The 21,457-nt window shown below is 39.9% G+C and overlaps 1 protein-coding gene across 1 annotated transcript in view; it reads left to right on the top strand.

The window, feature by feature from the left end:
* L3MBTL4 (L3MBTL histone methyl-lysine binding protein 4) overlaps positions 1–21,457 on the top strand; it is a 418,336-nt gene that overhangs the window by 182,438 nt on the left and 214,441 nt on the right. The window lies entirely within an intron of this gene.

Here is a 21,457-nt window from a genome sequence, read left to right on the forward strand (position 1 = left end):
AATATTTTGTCATTAAAATTAGCATCAGGTTTTTTCTCTGAATTCTTGTTTAACTTTTATTCTAAAATTATTGCATTTATTGGAAAAGCTCACTGTTATTAGTACATCAAATCTTATTTAGAAATTTAATTGACCAACTATTTTCTTGTGATTTGTAAGATGCATACTATAGTATCTAGTGTTTGTTGCCAGCTTATTGTGTGGTCACATTGGATTAGCATATCACCTTAAAATATCTGAAAAACTTCAGCTCTTAAAGTGAATCAATTATATTTCTTATTTACCACCTCAGCATTAATATTTTTACAACTCCAAGAATATAGCTGATCCTTCTAAAGATATAGTCCATGCATTTTCTCCTTATTCTTTCTCTTTCTTGTCAATAGCTTTGTTCTTTATTAGAGGAAAAAAGCTGGAAAAGTATCTTGTACCTTTGACAGGATTTACCTCTGTGGTTTGGGCATAATGGAAATCCCTTTAGGATTTCAGCACATAATTAAGGTGTATTTATGCAAATGATACTCTCTACCCTGTGAAACAGTGCTTCATAAAATGTAAAATGAATTGCTTTCACATACCATTCAGTCTCTCAGAACGTATCAGTCTTAGATGGACATAAATACCATAGGGCTTGTGGGATACTCAAGGTCTCACAAGCAGCTCTGACCTCTTGCAGCTCATTCCTGGGAGACCTGCCTTGGACTCTCCACTCTCCAGCCTTTTCTAGTCAGTCCGGCAGTTGGGTAAATGCTTGTTCTGCCCTGTGAGCAGCAGGAGATAAGGTTGCCTGTGGGACAGCAATTCTCTGAATAGAAAAGACTAAGAGGAAATTTAGCAGTATGGATTGAAAGTCATACATCAGTTTTCCCAAGGGCAAAAGGACAATGAAAATGAGTGTCAGATTTGTTCTTTGAATTCTTTTTTAAGGAGGGTGAAGGTAGTAGATGGAGCTATTGAGAAATCAACTGAGGCTTTTCTGATCTCCTCTTTGCCTAGTATATTCCTCTCCCTTTTTTATTGTGTTGGCCATATTCCTTAGTTTTCTCTTTTAAAGTTGGCGTCTTTCAAAGACTTTATCACTGGCACATAATAGATGCTTAATATACATGTGAATCAGTCAGTGAAGGCATGAATGGCATTGGATGCATTTTGGCATCCTGTTATTTGAATGTGTGAAATAATTGTGTTGGTCAAAAAGTACCTTCCCTCCTTTTTAATTCCTTTACCAATTACTCTTTCATTGAAATTGAATTCAACATAATGTACTGGAAAGTGCCATGGGATAAACTAATATGGTTTTGAATTCCAGCTCTGGCTTTTATTTAACTATGATATTAACTTGGTGGTTACTTAACTTTGAACTTTCCTTATCTGTAAAGTGATGGGGTTAATAATGTCTACCTCATAAACTTGTCAAAATTCAGTGAAGTGATGCATGTTAAATACCTGAAACTGTGCCTGACTCTTTCTAGGTATTTCAATGGTATCCACTGTTACTAATTAGTGCATATGTCCTGTGCTGCCTTCTTGGGGTGCCTTTGTTTTCTGTGTTACTACTGAAAGGCTCTCATGGAACCACATATTTTCAAGTAGTGAAGGAACAAGTCCACACTCCTTCATGAACAAAGCAGAGAGTTTGATTGGAATTCTCCTGGGCAATGCTAATATCAGCATATGTGATTGAGTGGTGTGGCGGTGCTTGACAGTTGAGAATAGAGTCAATCCCTTATTCCTTTGTTTGGTAGCTCAGTGTACTTTGTTATATCTGGAAGCCCATTACTGTTACCTTATCAGGAAATGCACCTTAAATTACAATAGGTGGATGAAGCTTTTAGAAAGTTTAGCTTTTATTTGGAAAAAATCTGTTCTACAAATAAATATAAGGGGAGGACTTAAAGCTATAATATTTGATGAATATTTGCCCTGTGGGAACTGCAGCTAAGCTGTGAAATGAATTATAAATGAAGTCCAAATAGATGCATTAGGGAGTTCTACTGAATCATTAATAAATTGAGTCTCTTTAACAAGTCTTTTTATATTTAATGCATTAACTAGATGTATTTTGGCATTTCTAAATGAAATAAGACCATCATGACCAAGAGAAATTAACATGATAAGTTGTCTAATTGTATGAATAAAGATTATTTGGAATTTTAGGTCAGACTGAGACGTTTAAAGCTTTTGTTTGAATGACCTGCTGGTGGAATATGGCAAAGCCTGTCCCAATGCAAGTTGGTGAAAGCAAAGGGTTGCTGTACTTAGAGCAAGTCGCTTGACCCCTTTAGTCCTAGTTTAATTATCTATCAAAAAAGGAGCAGAATCTGGAATATATCATCTTACTTCTCACTGTCTCTAACCAGGATCCATTTTTTAAATCATTTTTTATTTTTCAATTATAGTTGGCTTTCAATATTATATTGTACAACAGTGATTAAACATTACATAACTTAGTAAGTGATCATCCCAATAAATCTAGTACCCATCTGACACCATACATAGTTATTAGAATACTATTGACTCTATCCCCTATGCTGTACTTTACATCCCCATGATTATTCTGTAACTACCAATTTATACTTCTTAATCCCTTCACCTTTTTCACCCAGTCCCCAAACCCTCTCCCATCTGGCAACTGTCAAAATGTTCTCTGTATCTATGAGTCTATTTCTATTTTGCTTGTTCACTTATTTTGTTTTTTAGATTCAATTGTTGATAAATATTTATTGCCATTTTCTTGTTCACACTTTTTATTCTTTTTCCTTCTTTTTAAAGAAGACACATTAACATTTCATGTAATACTGGTTTGGTAGTGATGAACTCTAGCTTTTTCTTGTCTGTAAAGCTCTTTATATGTACTTTGATTCTAAAGGATAGCTTTGTTGGGTAGAATAATCCTGTAGATCTTTGCTTTTTATAACTTTGAATATTACTACTGTCTTCTGGACAGCAAAGTTTCTGTTGAGAAATCAGCTGATAGTCATATGGGAGCTCCCTTGTAGGTAATTGCTTTTCTCTTGCCACTTTTAAGATTCTCTCTTTGTCTTTAACCTTTTGCATTTTCATTATCATATGTCTTAGTGTGGGCCTCTTTGGATTCATCTTGTTTGAGACTCTCTGCACATTCTGGACGTGTATGCCTGTTTCCTTCACTACGTTAGGGAAGTTTCCTTTCATTATTTTTTCAAATAGGTTTTTAATTTCTTGCCTTTTCTCTTCTCCTTCCAGCACTCCCATGATGCAAATGTTGGTATGCTTGAAATTGTCCTAGAGACTCCTTATGCTATCTTTATTTTGGAGGGCTCTTTTTTCCTTTTGCTATTTTATTGATTATGCTATTACAGTTTTCCCAATTTTTACCCCTTTATCCCCCCTCTGCCCTGCACCCACCCATCCCTCCAGCATTCCCCTCCCCTTAGTTTATGTCCATGTGTTATACACATAAGTTCTTTGAGTTCTCTGTTTCCTGTACTGTTGTTGACCTCTCTCTGTCTATTTCATGCCTACCAATTATGCTTCTTCTTCCCCATACCTTTTCCCTGCTATTCCTTCCTCTCCCTCCCCACTGAAAACCTCCATGTGATGTCCATTTTTCTGATTCTGTTCCTGTTCTAGTTTGCTTATTTTTAGTTTTTGTTGTTTTTGTTTCTTTTATTTTTTTAGGTTTATTTATTGATAGTTGTGAATTTATTGTCATTTTACTGTTCATATTTTTGATCTTCCTTTTCTTAGATAAGTACCTTTAACATTTCATATAATAAGGACTTGACCTTATCTGGGAAGCACTTTCTCTGTCCTTCCATTCTTAATGACAGCTTTGCTGGATAGAGTAATCTTGGATATACATCATTGCCTTTCATGACTTCAAATACTTCTTTCCAGCCCCTCCTTGCCTTTAAGATTTCTTTTGAGAAATCATCTGATAGCCTTATGGGAACTCCTTTGTAGGTAACTCTTTCCTTCCCTCTTGCTGTTTTTAAGATTCTCTCCTTATCTTTAATCTTGGGAAACTTAATTATGATGTACCTTGGTGTGTTCCTTTTTGAGTCCAATTTCTTTGGGACTCTCTGGGCTTCCTGGACTTCCTGAAAGTCTATTTCCTTTGCCAGACTGGGGAAGTCTTCCTTCACTATTTGTTCAAATAAGTTTTCAATTTCTTGCCGTTGTTCTTCTCCTTCTGGCACCCTTATAATTTGGACACTGGAATGTTTTAGGTTGTCCCAGAGGTTCCTCAGCCTCTCTCCATTTTTTTGGATTCTTGTTTTTTCATTTTGATCTGGTTGGATGTTTATTTCTCCCTTTTGTTCCAAATTGTTGCTTTGAGTTCTGGTTTCCTTCCTGTCACTGTTGTTTCCCTGAATATATTGTTTTATTTCTCATTTTGGATATCTTTCATTTGTTCTTTCATTTGTCAACCAAGCTCAATCAGTTCTGTGAGCATTTTGATTACTAGAGCTTTAAATTCTCCATCAGATAGGTTGGCCATGTTCTCCTTGCTTAGCAGTCTTTTTGAGGTTTTGCACTGTTCTTTCATTTTGGCCCTATTTGTTTGCTCAGGTTCCCTGATAAGTTGTAAGGGGGTAGGGTCTTAGTATTCACCTGGGCAGGGCAACCCTCCTTGCTGCACTGTGGTGCTGCTTGTGGGGGAGGGGCCAGAAAGGGAACTGTGCAGCTCACCTGCTCATCTCTAGCTCACTTTTCAATGAACTATTGTAAGACTGGGAATTTCTCCTACCACAGCAACTGCCTAGTCCACAACCACCTCTGAGTCTCAGTTTCCCCTTAAGTCAGCCCCTCCCATGCAGTCTGTCCCCAAGCCACAGCCAGCCCCACACCTACAGTCCACCACCTCACCATGGTTTCTCTCTGTTCAATGCCTTACTAATCTGGTTGTTTTCTTTGACTGTTTCTTTAATTCCATGACTGTCAGACTTCTGTGGAGTTCGATTTTCTGGCACTTCTGGTTGTTGGTTGATTTTAGATTGGTTGTTTCCTTTTGGTTGTGCAAGGAAGTAAAGGGTTTCTACCTACACTTCCATCTTCACCAGAAGTTTTCTTTTTGCTATTCTAATTGGGTATTTTTGCTTCTTTATATTCCAAATCACTGACTTGATTTTTGGCTTTATTTACTATTGACTCCCTGTAAATTATTCTTCATTTCAGTTACTGTATCTTTCATTTATGTTTTATATTTTCAATGTACTTTTTCATGCTTTTGAAGTTCTCACTAAGTTCCTTGAGTATCCTTATAACCATTGTTTTGAACCCTGTATCTGGTAGTTTGCTTGCCTTCATTTCATTTAATTCTTTTTCTGGAGATTTCTCATGTTCTTTTATTTGGGACCTGTTTCTTTGTCTCCTCATTTTGGCTGCTTCCCTATGATTCTATGTATTAGGTAGAGATATTACATCTCCCAGATTTTGTTGAGTGGCCTTGTGTCATACATGTCCTGTATAGCCCAGTGGTGCAGCTTCCCTGGTTACCTGAGCTGGTTGCTGCAGCTGTGCCCCTGTGTGGGCTGTGTACACACTCCTGTTGTGGTTGAGCTTTGATTTCTGTTGTCATCACTGGGAGGGTTTGACCTCCAGGCTGATTGGCTGTGGACCAGCTGCGACTATAGTGGTGGATCAACCCTGTGCAGCAGTCAACCCTATGGAGCAGGACTTGCTTCATCAGGGCTTTGGTGCTCACCGAGTCTGCCCCTTAAATGTGTCACTTGTGGAGGTAGTAGGGTTATAATCTGGCATGGTCTGAAGCTGTCTACTCGGTGCACTGGTTCTTCCTGGGGCCACCCAGAACAAGCTTGTGCTGGCTGGGAGGTGCCCAGGAGAGGCCAAACAGTGAACCAAGGCCTGGTGCCCCTAGTACTGGGCCTGGGACCATTTAGCAAGAGGTATAGAATATGCAGAGGCCAGATGCTTCTTGTTTGAGAGATGTTAGGAAAGTCTGAAGCATGAGGCAAGGGAAGCCATTTGTATGGAAAAGCCACTGGAAAGGGCTTGGGTGAGCATGCATTTTGGGTAGGGTTGGGTCTCAGCGAATCACCAGGGTGTGGTGAACAATGTGATACAGGTTGATAGAGACTCAGATATGGTGCCTACCTGTCAGCTCTGTGAGGGGCCGGTCTCAGAAAAGGAATAATGGCCTCCTTCATCACTTTCATCTGGTAGAAAGCTCTTCCCTCCAGCTCACACTCTGATGCCAGACAATTCAGTTTCTCTCCGTGTGTTCCTGGTTCCCTATCAAGCTGTTTCCCCTTTGCTGGATCTCACAGGAAGTGAGTCTATGTACATCATGCACAGGCCCTTTAAGAGGGACTGCCTGGGTCTCCAGAAGTCCTCCTTCTCACTCAGCTTCAATCTCTGCTGGTTTTTATGGTCAGGAGTTATAGAGACTTCTCTTCACAGCACTAGAAACCTGGACTGGGTGGCCTGGTGTGGAGTTGGGATCCCTTGCTCCTCAGGGGGGACCTCTGCATTCTAGATATCCCTCTTGATTTTCATCTGCCACATGTGGTTGTGGGACCAGCCCATTCTGCGTCCCTGCCCCTTCTACCAGTCTTGATGTGGCTTCTTCTTTATATCCCTAGTTGTAAGTCTAACATTCAACCAGATTTAAAGTGGTTCTGAATGGTGGTTGTTTTGTAGTTGTAACTCTGGTGTGGTTGTGGGAGGATTCAAGTACTTCATTAACCTACACAAGTCCAGGATACATTTTTAAAAATGATTTTGAAATATGAGGATAGGGCAAGATACTAACATTAAAAATGACTATCCTTTGAGCTAAACTTCTAATGGGCATTACAGTGCTACAGTGACTGATGACTCTCTTCAAATGGTAAGGAGACAAACAGTTTTCAAAAATGTTATGACCAAGTTATGGAAAGATAATTTTTAGAGTAGGTGAAAGTATGAATCAGAGTCAGCCATGATTTTTACTTAAAAAAATGGTAAAATGCTCCTCCTGGTAAAGATGGATTAGTCTAATTACAGTAACAACAAGCAACAACAATAATAATAGTATCAGTGATGTCAGATTGGACTATGTTGCCCCCATGCCGCTGTTTCTGTGCCTTCCATTTCCTTACTCTCTGCATCCACACAGCAACGCTATATGGCTGGTGCAGGTGAGGAGACAGGTGCAAACAGTTTAAGCAGCTTACCTGAGGTCACACAGCTCATAACTGGTAGAACCAGGTGGGAACCAGGTGACCTCATTCTTCAGCCTGAGCTCTCAACCCACAGGGCAGCCTATAAATACTTCAGCCTCTGTGAGCCATGTGGATGCTGCCACAACTGGTCAGCTCTGTGGTTAAACCCAAAAGCTGTCATAAACAATATGTGAACAGGTGTGTCTGTGTTCTAGAAAATTTTGTTTGTGGGCACCGAAATGTGAATTTGATATCATTTCCATGTGTCATGAAATACTCTTATTTGGATTTTTTCCCAACCATTTGAAAATATAAACCATTTTTAGTTTGTGCGATGGCCCAAAACAGGTGGTAGGGCTCTATTTGGCCTGTCGGTATAATTTGCCAACTCCTATCTTCATAGATTCAATATACTGATTAGACTAGGAGATGAATTTATTGTTACCCTTAGCTGATGTGTTTTTTGTCCTTGCCTTATTTTTTCTAATATTTGATTTTTTAACCAAACCACATTTATATTTAATTTTGTTTTGTTTTATATATTCAGTTAAAAAGGGGTAGGAGAGATGAGACCTGCCGTATAATCAACAGCTTCTAGAATTAAAATAAATATATGTTTCCCAATATTAATTAATTACTGTCCATTTGCTTGATTTTCAGTGTGACTGTAGTCAAGCCCTGAAGTGATAATCTTTCACAGAGTAGGCCTCTCTGACTTTGGGTTGTATTCTCCAAGAACTATAAGTGGAGAATTACCCTTCTGTTTTTATTTAAGTCATTAAGTCCAGAACAGAATTCTATGTCCAGTATTACAGCAATGAAGAACTGCCTTGGCAATGAATCCGATACCCTAGTTTGGGGCCCCTGCTGGCCCTCCCTAGGTAATCCTCACCCAGCCCCACTGTTACCAGTCTGACTTGAGTGATCTAATGAGCTCCTGACATGTGATTATTTGGCTAGAGGCATCAGCTTAGTCATGAGCTAGATAGAATAGAAATAGAACATTTCACAGTTTTCCATGCAGAACACTATCTGTGTAGAAACTTCTTAAATAAAGGATGACACTGTTGTAGCATTAGTTGTTCTGAACCCTAATTTTAAGGTTGTGTATTTCTTTGAGCATCTGGGCAATGCTGTGAAATGCATATACGTGTGTATACAAATATCAGATTGTATCTGTATTTCAATGGTTAATGGACTTTTGAGTAAGGACCTGATCTCAATACTCTTGTCACTTCATTTAAAGCTTTATATTTACTCAAAAAGCATGGGGCCCTTGCTTGCTGTGATAAGGAAGCTTCTGGTTTCCCAGACCATCAATCAGAGTGCAATGTGGACTCACTGTCTTACTTCAAAGCTAACCAGAGAGTATGTTGAATTTTTCTTACCTTTGGAGAGTCATACGCATTCTCTGCTGTTTCCCTGAACAAAAGTGTACTATTTCTGACCAGCTGCAGTTTTGACATTCCAAATGCTCTTACTAATACTGATACTTAGCTAATTATGCTGAACAGCATCTCTTTTTCTCACATCCTGCTTTATAAGCACTCTATTTTTACCAGTGGAAGACTATCTATCAAAAATAAATGAATGAAAACACCCAAGAATAAACTGTTGAGGCAAGAATATGAATATATTTATCCTCTTTGTTCCAAAATCTATGCCATGTCTTGTGATATAAGAAAGAGTAATAGACACAGGGGAAGGGGATTCTTTTATAAAAAGGGAATGAGTAAATTCTTATCCCAGATTAATTTATTTCCAAAACATAGTTGTAGTATTTTCTTTTTGCTATTATAACAAATTATCACAAATTTAGTGGCTTAAAATAACACAAATTTGTTATGTTACAGTTCTTTATGTCGGAAGTGTCAACTGGGCTAAAGTCAAGGTATCAGCAGGGCTGTGCTCCTTTTGGAAGCTCTGGGGGAGAATTCGTTTCCTAGCCTTTTCCAGCTTCTAGAGGCTGCCTTTTTTCCTCGGGGCATGACCCCTTTCACTGTATTCAAATCCAGCAGTGTAGCATTTTCAAACCCCTCTCTGACATTCCTGCCTCCCACTAACAAAGACCATTGTAGTGTCCATGGACCCACCAGATAATCCAGGATAATCTCCTCAGTCTGAAACTCATTGACTTAATTAATCACACCTGCAAAATGCCTCTTGCCACATAAGGTAACATTTTCCCCAGATTCAGGGATTAAGATGTGGGCATCTTTGGGAACCATTATTCTGCTAACTGCAGTAACATTGGATAAAGTTAAGATACTTATTAAAAAGAAGTGGAAGAGGTGAGACCTACTATGTAACAGACAGCTTCTATTTACTGAGCCCTGCTAAGGTAGAAGAGGCCATTCCAATAGCTGCGAGCTCTAGGATGAAATTAAGACTTGGAACTCACAATCTAATTAGGGAGGTAGGTTACATTACAGTTCATCATATAATGAATGGCACAAACCATCAAGGTGCTGTAAACATTCATTGCAAGTACAGTCAGTGAGCTTTGTGAGCAAGGATGCTGAGGGGCAGATGGCTTCTAGAGAAGAACAATTTTTCTTCTGTTAAAAAAGTATACAACATGCCTTGTTTTATTTGCATTTCCAAACACCAAATGCTTTTATTTACTATTATGTAGAGACAAAGGAGACTTCAAACTTAATGTTTTGTTATGTGTATATGCATCATGTATGTATGGATCTGTGTATGTATGTATGTACGTATGTATGTATTTATCTATCTACCTATCTTTGATTTAAATTGAAAGCCCTTTAGACAGATGATCTATACAAGATCTGTATTTGGACCTGGATGCAGAGGACTCTTGGGAAGTTGCTTTGCTATAGGAGATAGCAGGGCTTAGCTGTGGCAAATGAGGAACAGCCAATTGGGTGTCTGCAGCTTAAGTGGTTGCTACTCATCTTGTTTTTCTGCTGCTACTTCTTTCAGGCTTATGTGCTGAACCTCCTGCTCCAGGACTCCATGGGACTTTGTGTGTCCTTGCTTCCTTGGTAGAACTAGCCCTGGGTCATAGAAACAACAGGAGCAGGCCATATTCATAGGGATTACCTTCCCTCAACCCCAAAGGGGCCTAGTGATAGTAAAAAGAAGGGTTGTATAGATCCTATGGACTCAGAGGATGGATTCATGTTTCAGAGTTTTAAGATCAAATGGGAGAAAAATCAAGGTTGAATTGCAGATGGGATTCAGAGGTGTGGGCTGGGCAGTTTGATGGCCCCAGGGAACAGCCTCATAATCTGGGAGGCAGCCGAGGCACAAACTGGAGACACGCACAGCTGAAAGTATTCAGACAAGACTCCATATCCTGGCTCAGGGCAGACTGTGCATGGCCTCCCAAGGGTTTAGTACAGATGGGAGTTTCTAGAGCAGCAAAATGCAGATTCATCATCACCTGGGAGACATGCAGAGCCACAAGCCTCACCCCAGACCTGCTGAGTCAGAATTGGCTTTTTAACAAAAGCCCCGCCTGATTTGTTCTCAAACATGAACAAAACAATGAATATTTGTTTGCAACTAGGGAAAGGTAGTCTACTTGTCTTGTGCCTTGCTTTTTAATATCTTTCTCCACATGAGTGGAGGAAGGCATTAATTATGCTGCCCTCCACATTGAGTCGGGCACGGATGGGTGCTTTTACCTGTGAATTCAGCAGACATCAGGATTATCAAGATTTTGGTGGTGCTCTGGGGAGTTCTCCTACCTATAACACTATTGTAAGAAAACTAAGTCTACTAATTAACTCCTTGAAATGTATGCTCCCTAATGTTGTGTCCAACATGAGGGTTTTTTAGAGTGTCATTGAGTTTGCTGAAGCTCAAAGCAGGTGTGATCCAAGGGAGAAAAAGACCAAGGAAAACATAAGGCAAGAATACAATAGAAACTGTTTTTAGACCTGTAGTTATTCATTTCTATAAAAATATTATACAATCAGTGTTTAGAATATGAAACAAGAAGCAGAAATTAGGCAAAAAACTCTGTTAGACTTGAAATGTCAATAAAGAATAGAATAAGTGAAATATACAAGAGAGAACCCTAAAAACAGAATTTATTTATAAAAATCTCTACTTACTCTTACATGTTTAAACTTCAGTCACCTTCAACATACTCTCCATTTGATGTAATACACTTATTAAGACATTTTTTCCTCTGCTCAAAACTGTTTTTGAATGCATCGATTTTGGTATCTTTTAGTGCTTCTGCTGTTTTTTTCTTTCACCTCTTCCACATCAGCAAAACATCTCCCTTTAAGAAGTTTTTTCATCAAGGGGAACAAAAAAAGTTGCTAGGGGCGAGATCTCATGAGTAGGGAAGGTGGGGCCTGGGGGGCTGTGCCATTTTTTTGGTCAAAAACTGCTGAACACACAGCGCAGTGTGGGCAGGTGTGTAAATCACCTATCATGAAATGGGCAAATGTGTTGAAGGAGTCTCTAAAAAATAAGTTCACTGAAGCCCAACACAGCCTCTCACAACATCAGCTGGCACACTGATACAGATGGGTTCCTAGAACATTCATCTGGTGGGGGAAGTCTATATTACAAGGGGCCTGCCCTCTGGAAGATAATTCCAGTGTGGGGGTCTCCCCTCATTTTGAGAGTAGTGCAGAATTTCTGGGGTTTGAAATAATGTACTATCTTTGGCTGATAAATATCAGAAGTCTATGAACAGAAAATAAATTAGATGAGCAGGTGGAAAAATGAAATAGACAAATGTACTAAGATAGCTGCTTTATTAACATCAAATGTGAGTGGTTGCAACCCTGAGATAAGTTTTTGTGTGGGGATTATGTTATGTCCAAGTTGTGTTCCTTACATTTTCATTGTGAAGATGAATAGTATGATTTTTAATCAGCAATAAAATACCAGCAAAGACAGACTGAAGAAAGATGAAAGCAGTATTTACATTAGCTTGAGAGATCACAGTGGCATCAAGAAAAAGAGATGTTCAAAGAAACAGGCTGAACTAAGAGGCACCTGAAAGAGGTGAGTAGAGAAGAGGAAATAAGGTGATGTCACTCTAGGCTTGAGCCTGCCTGACCTGCACTTGGTAATAGATGCTCCTGATGCATGCTCATCGGCACAGAAGCTTTGCTTGCCTTCCTTCCAATACTTTGGAGGGTGGCAGTGATAACAGATGAAGTCATACTTGTAGAAATTTGGGTCTGGGAGTAACCCTAAGTGGAGGTGTAGGTCACTAACACAAGAGGACAACAGAAGTACATGCAGTCTAAGGCTGCACAGGCAAAGACACCTGAGAAAGGTCAATGTCAGCCACTTGGTACCAAGAGAGATGTTCTGTTAATATCCCATCAGGAATGGTTTAAGTACTAGGATTCTCTGTACCAAAGTTCACTCTTAATAGCTGTATGGAGGCCTCATTTTCTAGTATTTCCTGTAAGTTACATAGGGCCCTGCTTGGCCTTGCTTTTGGGTTGAACTTTACATTTTGAAGGGATTGCTTAAAGAATATTTGTTAAGGTCCCTTTGTTGCAAGTGAGAGAAATCCAGGGCTAACCTAGCATAGGTTAAAAAAAGGGTGGGGGTGGGGAAAGGATTATTGGCTCACTTAAATGGGAGGACAAGCATCATTGAATCCAGGGTCTCATACAACAGTGTCAGTCTTCCTCCTGCTCCCTCACTCCCTTTTTCTTCAGATCTTATTTCTCAGTATCTTTCTCCAGAACTTTCTCTGTCTTTGTCTCCCACCTCGCCTTCCCAGTGTGGGTATTAACCTTTTCTCCTGAAAATGGACCATCTCCACTTAGATGTGGCAAAGCCACCAGCAGGTCTGTCCTCACATCATCTTAGCACGGTAACCCCCATGGCAATAGTCTTCCTTGCTGCTTGGTCAGAAAGATCCAACGTCATGGGAGGGTTCTGACGGGGTCAAGCGCCAACCACTAGACCCGTCGTTGTGGTCAGGGTTTACAGTCCTCTGAGTGGCCCACTCTCCCCTCTGGGGGAGATTCGGAATTGGGCTGAGTCTTGCTGCCTACAATTGAAGAAATCTGGAACCCCAACGAAGGGCGGCCCAGTGGTTGGATAAAAAATTGTACAATCTCTACAGCACCGCTCGCCCTATCATTAGGAATCACCTCTGTCAGTCCCAAATCTCCAGGATCAAGCTCTGAGGTGAGAGCCATTTTCTTCATCCCACTGGGGTATACTTGGGCTTATTTTTATTATTTTTGTGTGTTTTAATCTTAACCCCAACTCTAACCCTTAGCCTAACCTAACTTGGGCTTATTATTGAGACTTTTGAGACTGTTGAGACTGTTAGGTGCTCAAAAAACTCAGACTTTGTATTTAAGTCTCTTACCTCCTCTTTAAGCACTTTTTACCTGGAAAAGATGATCATTAAAAGGCTTTGACCATTTTCTTTTGGATAGATAGCTCCATAGGAGCAAATATTTTTTGTAAATGATTTGACTTTTCTAGTGATTAATCTATCTAGAATTTGAACCTAAAACTCAGATTTTTTAAATTTTATTTTTATTGACATTATCACAGATGTCCCCAAGTTCTCTTCTTTGCCCACTTCCACCCAGCCCCCCCCCCACCCCTTAATCCCCCTTCCCTCTGGCCATGGCTACACAGCTGTTTGTGTCTGTGGGTTAGGGATATATGTTTTTTGGCTAATCCCTTCACCTTCTTTCAGAATTATGTGCATTCAAAGTCGAGTTAGAATTCCAAGGTTTTATTTAAGGGGAACTCTAGGTTAGGGACTAACTAGGGTATTTCTTGCACTTGTTGGAGACATAGGCATCAACGAAGTCAGCAGTGATACGGACATCCCCTGTGTATATGGGTACATATTTATGGTACCCAAATACTTGGGTACCATAGCTGGTTATAGTGTGACTGTGGGGTGGAGCTAGGAGGGAAGTGTGCAAGCCAGAGATAGGGAATAAGGGATGACATGGGTGGGGAGAGTGGGGCATGGAATAAAGAAGACCAAGGAGCAGGCCCCCGGGGAGTGGGAACATGCCAACTCTGCTTCTCATCTGCTGACCATTCATGTCCACCAAAATGTATTATTGCATCGTCAGGGTTGTTTTGCAAAGAGATTTAAAATTCTATTTTATTTTTTTAGCACTGTAAAGCTGGGCTTTATCAATTAGTTAAATAAGGCTAATCAGATAAATGATAGGCATCTGCAGAAATTAAACTGAGCAGGAGTAGAGATTATGTGGAATTTTAAGAATGTTCCCCCCAGCAACAAAACATTTTATCCCTAAAATAGTGTTTTCATAATAAAAATAAATGTCACTTTTAACTGCAGAAATTCGGTGAGTCTTTTCTGAGTTTGCTGTTTGCACACATCTGTGTTTGTGTTCCTCAGATGGTCTGAGACCTATGAGAGACTGACTTATCCCCATGTGTGTGTACCCAAAATGGACCGTGTCACCTGATACAGCACAGCTGCTTCCAGCCACAGGCAGCTCCAACACTGAACAGAAAACCCCGACAAATTAATTAGCTCTTAGCTTTACCAAGCAATTATACAGTCTGTATTAGGAGGTGAGATATTTGATGCTCCATACTCGGAGTACACAGGTACTGGGGACTTTCACACAACCAGGTAAAGAGGAATTCTGAGGCTAGGTGAGAACCTGCCTCCCTTCCTTAGACCACACACCACTGAGAACCTGGATCTCCTAGCACAGCTCAGGTGGGTTTGCTGTCAGTGCCAGAACAGACAGTGATTGCTGATCAACTAGAACTGCAGGCTGTGGTCTCCTGATGAATTGCATTATTCCCATGCTACTGTCACTGTCATTTCCAAATCTTTCTTTTTTTATTGTTACATGACAATATCATCATCCATAATCCTATTTACTGATGCCTACTCTGCATTAGGTGCTTTCATATGTTACAAGTAATTGTTAGGAAACCTTGCACTTAGGCAAATTTAGTATCATTATCTCCATTCTGCAGGTGAGAACATGGAAGGTCAGGCTGTATAAGTGCCACACTCAAGGTCACTTGTCTAGCAATAGGCAGAACTTGGCTTCCATGTGAATCTGTTTTACAAGGACCCAGGTGTTTCTACTGCTCTGCACTGTGAAGAGCGGCATCCACACAGCAAGGACTCTGCTCTGCCCCACTGACACGGGCAGGGCTCTTCAGTGCGGGATGGAGGTCAGGGCTTCTCTGTAGCTGTCTCAGTCGCCTGTGTCCACTGCATCTCCACTGCACATTTCGTGTCCTTACCCCAGGAAGGGAGAGATGTTGGGGGTCTTTGTCCTTACTGATTCTTAGGCACTCTCAGGGACTTGCAGTTCCAAGCTAAGGGCAACAGTACATAGAGTGGGAAATAGAGACTTTTCTATTAGACATTTCAGTTTTGCTGGAATAATTGTGAAGTATACGCCTCACAGCACATGGGCTATAATTTATTAAATGGGTCACTTCACACTGTGCATTTATTTATTCATTAGCTTAATACAACAGAAATTTATTCTCCTATTGTTTTGGAGGTCAGGAGTTCAAAGACAAGGTGTTACCAGGTCTGTATTCCTTTCCAAGGCTCCAGAGGAGAACCCTTCCTTGCCTCATCCAGTTTCTGGTAGCTCCAGGGGCTCACTGAGGTGGCACCACTCCAGTCTCTGACTTCATCTTCACATGGACTTGTCCTCTGTGTCTGTCTTGTCTTCTGTCTGTCTGTCACTCTCTCTTGATTTTATGTGATTTTTTAAATTGAGTTTATTGGGGTGACACAGTCTCGATGTGACTTTTTCTGTAAGTCCTTAGTTACAAGACTTCTCAGCTAGTCTTCAGGTGGTTATTCAGGATGATTGTTCTATAATTTAGTTGTAATTCCAGTTTGGTCCTGAGAGGAGGTGACTGTAGCTTCCATCTACCCCACTGCCATCCCCTTCTGTCTCTGTGCTTGCTTTTTAATTGGTAATAACTATGATGCCATAGTTATACTTTACGGAAAGAAATATTTTTAAAAGAAATGGTGAAGATGACTATGATGGTAGCATTTAGCAGCCTGCGGGTGGCATTTGTTCCAAACTTATATGGCATTTAGTCAGTTTTCAGAGGCACTTGGGCTGTTGTGATGGTCACCCACCCCTTCAGGAGAGCAGACTCCTTCAGATTCCCTCCCTGAGTCACTCTCCTTAGCTGAATTATGGAATATTTACTTATTTCTATAGCAATATACGTATGTGTGCTACCGAATTTTATTAAGCATGAAGCTTATCACTTTATATTGGGAATTTAACACTCACTGACTGGTACCTAAAATTCTTAAAGGTAAACTGCAGAATTTCTTTGAATTTTTCCAGTATGAGGGCTTTAAATAGGCTCAGATCTTTCTTCCTTTCCTGAACTTACTTTTGGAAAGCTTGACTGAAGGATATTTAAGAGGTGTACCTCTTCTGTCCTTCATGCCACAAAATACTGCAGTGAACACTACAAGCTCCAGCAGAGCATTTCTGTGTGTCTGCCAGGGTTGGAGGAGCCATTTATCCTTGTTATTTCCTGGTGTGCTTTTGGCCAAATGGCAGGTATCAGGGGTTGTTCAGTGACTTTGTGCTGTGGAAGAGGAGAGTATTTAAGTACGTCCAGGAGGGGGCTCTGTGCTGGGTACGACCAGTATCCCGTCTGCCTACCTTTATCCAAGAAGTCAAAAGGAGTCCCAGTGCTCTTTCCTCACCAACCCCTCAACCCTTGTCACTGCTCACACCATCCTTTTTTCCCCCCATACTCATTCATGGTTATGTTTATTGATGACAGAGACAGACAGACATTGATGTGAGAGAGAAACATTGTTGCGTTGCCTCTGTGCACGCCTGACTGGGGATCAGATCTGCAACCTAAGTATATACCCTGACCAGGGATCTGGGGATTGAACCCACAACCTTTTGGTGTGTGGGTTGGTGCTCCAACCAACTGAGCCACCTTGGCACAACTGCTCTCTTCATCCTTGTTTATGGCAGCTTGATCAACAGGCCCAGACTCCCAGGTCACCTCTCAACTCTTCCCCACCCCTAGTCCCCAGTCATTGTGCTGTGCCCTCTAGAATCTCTTTTCTGAACATTCTGTTCACTTTTCTACTTTAGACAAAATCTGGCTCCCTCTTCTGTAGCCCTCTCAATCTGGGGGTGCTGCAGTGTCTAATTGTTATTTCCAGGCCTCCTCTCTTTCCCTCCAGCTTTGAATCTCATGCCTTCAAGCTCTATTCATCACTACTTTCCATAGCCACAGTCACCTACCAGTGCCACCTCATTCCTTGGTTATTTAGCTGCAGGTTTATGGTCTCTCTCTCCAACACTACCTCAGCCTTTATTCTTGGTGATTTCAGTGTACACATAGATGATCCTTCTAACATTGTCTTCTCAGTTCCTTGAACTTCTTTCTTTGGATTATCTTGTCCTCCATCCTACCTCAGTCCCTGGGCCCCATTGCCATGCTTTAGTCCATGCTTTAGCACCATATTGTTGATGACAATAATTAGTATAACTTTTGTAATATATTTTATAAGTAATTATAATAAATATTGTTAATGGCAATAATATAACCCTTTCATAATTGCAAATTTTTTTGCATCCAGCTCTCTGACCTGTCTTACCTTCTTTGTAGATAATTCCCTTAAATATTACTATTTGCCACTGAATAACTTACCAGCTTTTCAACTCCCTCGTGACCTGTGATTTATTGGTCCTACCAGTTTTTCACGTCTCTCACCTTATTTTTTCCCCTTTTCCCACAGCATGAATTCCATAGATGATGGATATCAGATCATTGCATGTTCTTCCCACTTCCTTGTTCTTAGTTCATCTTACTTTCTTGTCAAAACCACAGCCTTAGCAAAATTTAACTCTCTGCTACTCTGTATCTGCCTCATGAAACTAAACATGGCCAGAGAACCACGACCTGCCACCTGTACTTCCTGTACAAACACATGTTACCTGAACCCTAATGCTGACTGGAAATCATTGTTTCCACAATTTGTTGACTCACCTATTCTCTCAGATAACTATTTCACATTGCTTCCCCTCTCCTGAAATTTCTCACTCTTTTTGCCACATCCTTATTCTCAGCTGAAGATGTTTATTACTTTCTTTTTAAAAGATTTTATTTATTTATTTTTAGACAGTGTGGAAAGGAAGGAGAAAGAGAGGGAGAGAAACGTTAATGTGTGGTTGCCTCTCACATGCCCCACACTGGGGACATGGGCCCGCAACCTGGGCATGTGCCCTGACTGGGAATCAACCAGCAATCCTTTGCTTTGCAGGCTGGCGCTCAGTCCACAGAGCCACACCAGCCAGGCTTCTTTATTACTTTCTATTCCACATAGAAAATTGAAGCAATCAGAATAGTCTTCCACACATGTGCAACACCATATAGACCCACTCATCTGCTTCTGTCCCCATATATCCCACTTATTTTCCTGTAGTTTTAGATGACCTTTCCATGTTCCCATCAAAGGCAACCCCCTTCATTGTGTCTATTCCCACCCCCTCCTTCCTTGAGCACATGCCAGCAACTTAACCCTCTTTCTTTTATCATATATTTCTCTTTCCACAAAAAAATTTCCATCAGCAAACAAATACGTTGGTATTTCTTTCATTTTAAAAACATCATTTCCTTCACTTCTTTACTCATTTCCATCAAAAGTAATACTCTTTGAAAGAGTTTGTATACTTCTGTTAACACTGTCTTTACCTGGTCTCTAGGGCACTGCATTCTCTTAGGTTTTGTACTTACGCATTGCCAGTTCTTTCTCAGACGTTTTTAATTTTATTCCTTTTTATCTTCCCAAACTCTTAACATGGGTATGCACAAGGGCTTGTCATTGGACATCTTCTTCAGTTATATTTATTTCTTTTGTAATTTCATCAAATGTCATGGCTTTGAATATCATCTAGATGCTTACGAACTCCAGACTTCTATGTCAAACTACCTATTTAACTCCTTTGCTTGATATCTAATAGGTAGCTCAGATTTGATGTGTCCCAAATTTGAATACCCAATCTTCTCTCGCTGCTCACTGTCTTCCCCGTCTCAGGCAATGATCATTCTATTCTTCCCATTGCTCACGTCAAAAACATGGCATTACCTTGGATTCCTCCCATCCTATAATAATTAATATTCAAGTCTGACAGCAAACAGTTTGGCTTTGTCTTTCAAATGTACATGGAATTAGGCTTTATTTCCCACTACTTTGACTAATATCATTCTAGTCCAGGCCACCATCATCTTTGTCATCTCTCACCAGGATTATTATGCTAGCCTCTTAACTGGTTTTCCAGCTTTCAGCCTAGCCACTTCCCATCTGCCCCAGCAGTCTCAATGCAGCAGTCAGACTGATTCTTGTACAACACAGGTCAGGTATGTTACTGTCTGGCACAAAAACCTCTAGTGCCTATGTATTTCTCCCAAGAGTAAAAGCCAAAGTTCATAATGCCCTGTCTGATGTGGCAATGATGTTACCTCTCTGCAACCCTTACTACTTTCTGTCTTGCTCACCCTGCTCTAGTAAACCAGACTTCTGACAGGTTGCTGCCTAGGGATCTTTGCAGTGGCTGTTCTCTCTGTAATATTCCTTCTGATTTATCCAAATCTCTAGTGCCTTTAACTCTTTTGAGTCTCCCTGCATCACTTTATTTAAAATTGCAATAGGTCTGGACCTGGTACACTCCTAATCCCCTTAACTTTCCTCTACTTTTTCCAGCTGTTACCACCTTTAACCTGCTAAAAATTTTCATTTATTTGATGGTACCTGATTATCCCTACTAGAATATAAGCTTCAAAGGAAAGGGATTTTTCTCTTTTGTTTGCTGATACATTCCTAGTACCTAAAATAGTCCTAGGAATGTAGCAAGTACTCTGTTAGTACTGGTGTATTGAATAAATAAATGAATGATTTTTAAGAGCTCTATAAATTCTGAATCAGTCTTATCAGACTAGTAAGCATGCCACAATGGAGTAAATATTTGTGGGCCCATTCACAATGGGTTTTCTTTTTTTTAATTAAAGGATAATTTATAAAGAGTAAAATGTATACATCCTAAGTATACAACTCACTAAATTTTTATATATCTAGCCATCCCTTCTCTTTCTTGCAAGGAGTCTATCCAGATCAAAATAGAAAGTATTTCCACCACTCAAAATTTTTGTATTAAGCTCTTCTCAATCAATACCACTTCCTTCTTCTCTGTCTCTCCAGAGGTAACCGTTATTTTGACTTCTGTTTTACCAGGGCTGTTTTTTCCTGCTCTTTTGCTTCCTGTAAATGGAATCATACACTGTGTACTCTTGTGTGTCAGCCTTCTTTGATATAAAAACAGACAAGGTTGAGACTTGCCCATTCAATCTGATAATCTGTAGATCTTTCGGTTGCATTTTCAGTTTGGCTTGATGTGTATTTTTTGCTTTATATTTAAAATACAGGTACTTTCTTTGTATTTTTCATGGTTGGAATTGATTCAGTTTCTTGAATATGTGGGTTAATGTTCATCATAAATTTTGAAAAACCTCAGCTATTACCTTTTCAAATATTGATTTTGCTCATTTTCTGTCCTCTCTCCTTCTGGGATAATAGTTACACATATGTTAGACTGAGAGAATCCCAAATCTCTCAAACTCTGTTTTGTTTTTATTCTGTCTTATGCTTGAATTCAAATAATTTCTATTGATCTGTTGTTCACATCTCTTGTTTCTTTTCTACTGCTGTTCTCATTCTGCTATTAAGTTGCATCAATGAATTCTTAATTTTAGACATGAAATTTTAAATTCTAGAATATTCATTTTCTTTTGAGATAGTATACTTTTCTGTTGAATTTCATCTTTCTACCATTTGCTTATCTTTTGTCTATTTCTTTTAACATATTTAAAATAGCTAATGTCCTTGACTGCTAATTTCAACACCTGTGTCATATGTCAGTTTGCTTCTATTGGCCATATTTTCTTTAGATTACAAGTCACATTATCCTCTTTCTTTACATATCATAAATTTTTATATATGCTGGCTGTTGTGTATAAAAGAACTGTAGAGCCTAAAATAGATGTTATTTTCCCCCAAAGAGCCCATGCCTCTCTTCTATTAGGCAGCTAGTCTCAGGGACTTTAGTGGGTGGAATGGTGGCCCTCGAAATCATATAACCACCTCACAAACCTGTGATTGTGACATTACTTGGGAAAAGGGTATTTGAGATTTAATTATGCTAAAGATTTGGCAATGAGGTCATTCAAGGTTGTCCCCATAGGCCTTAAATCCAATTACAAGTCTCCTAATAAGAGAGAGAAGAGAAGACACAGAAGACAATGGAGTGATGCAGCCC

The sequence above is a fragment of the Phyllostomus hastatus genome, unplaced genomic scaffold, assembly GCF_019186645.2.
Source record: "Phyllostomus hastatus isolate PE091 unplaced genomic scaffold, TTU_PhHast_1.1 phas_contig_80, whole genome shotgun sequence".
NCBI lineage: Eukaryota > Metazoa > Chordata > Mammalia > Chiroptera > Phyllostomidae > Phyllostomus > Phyllostomus hastatus.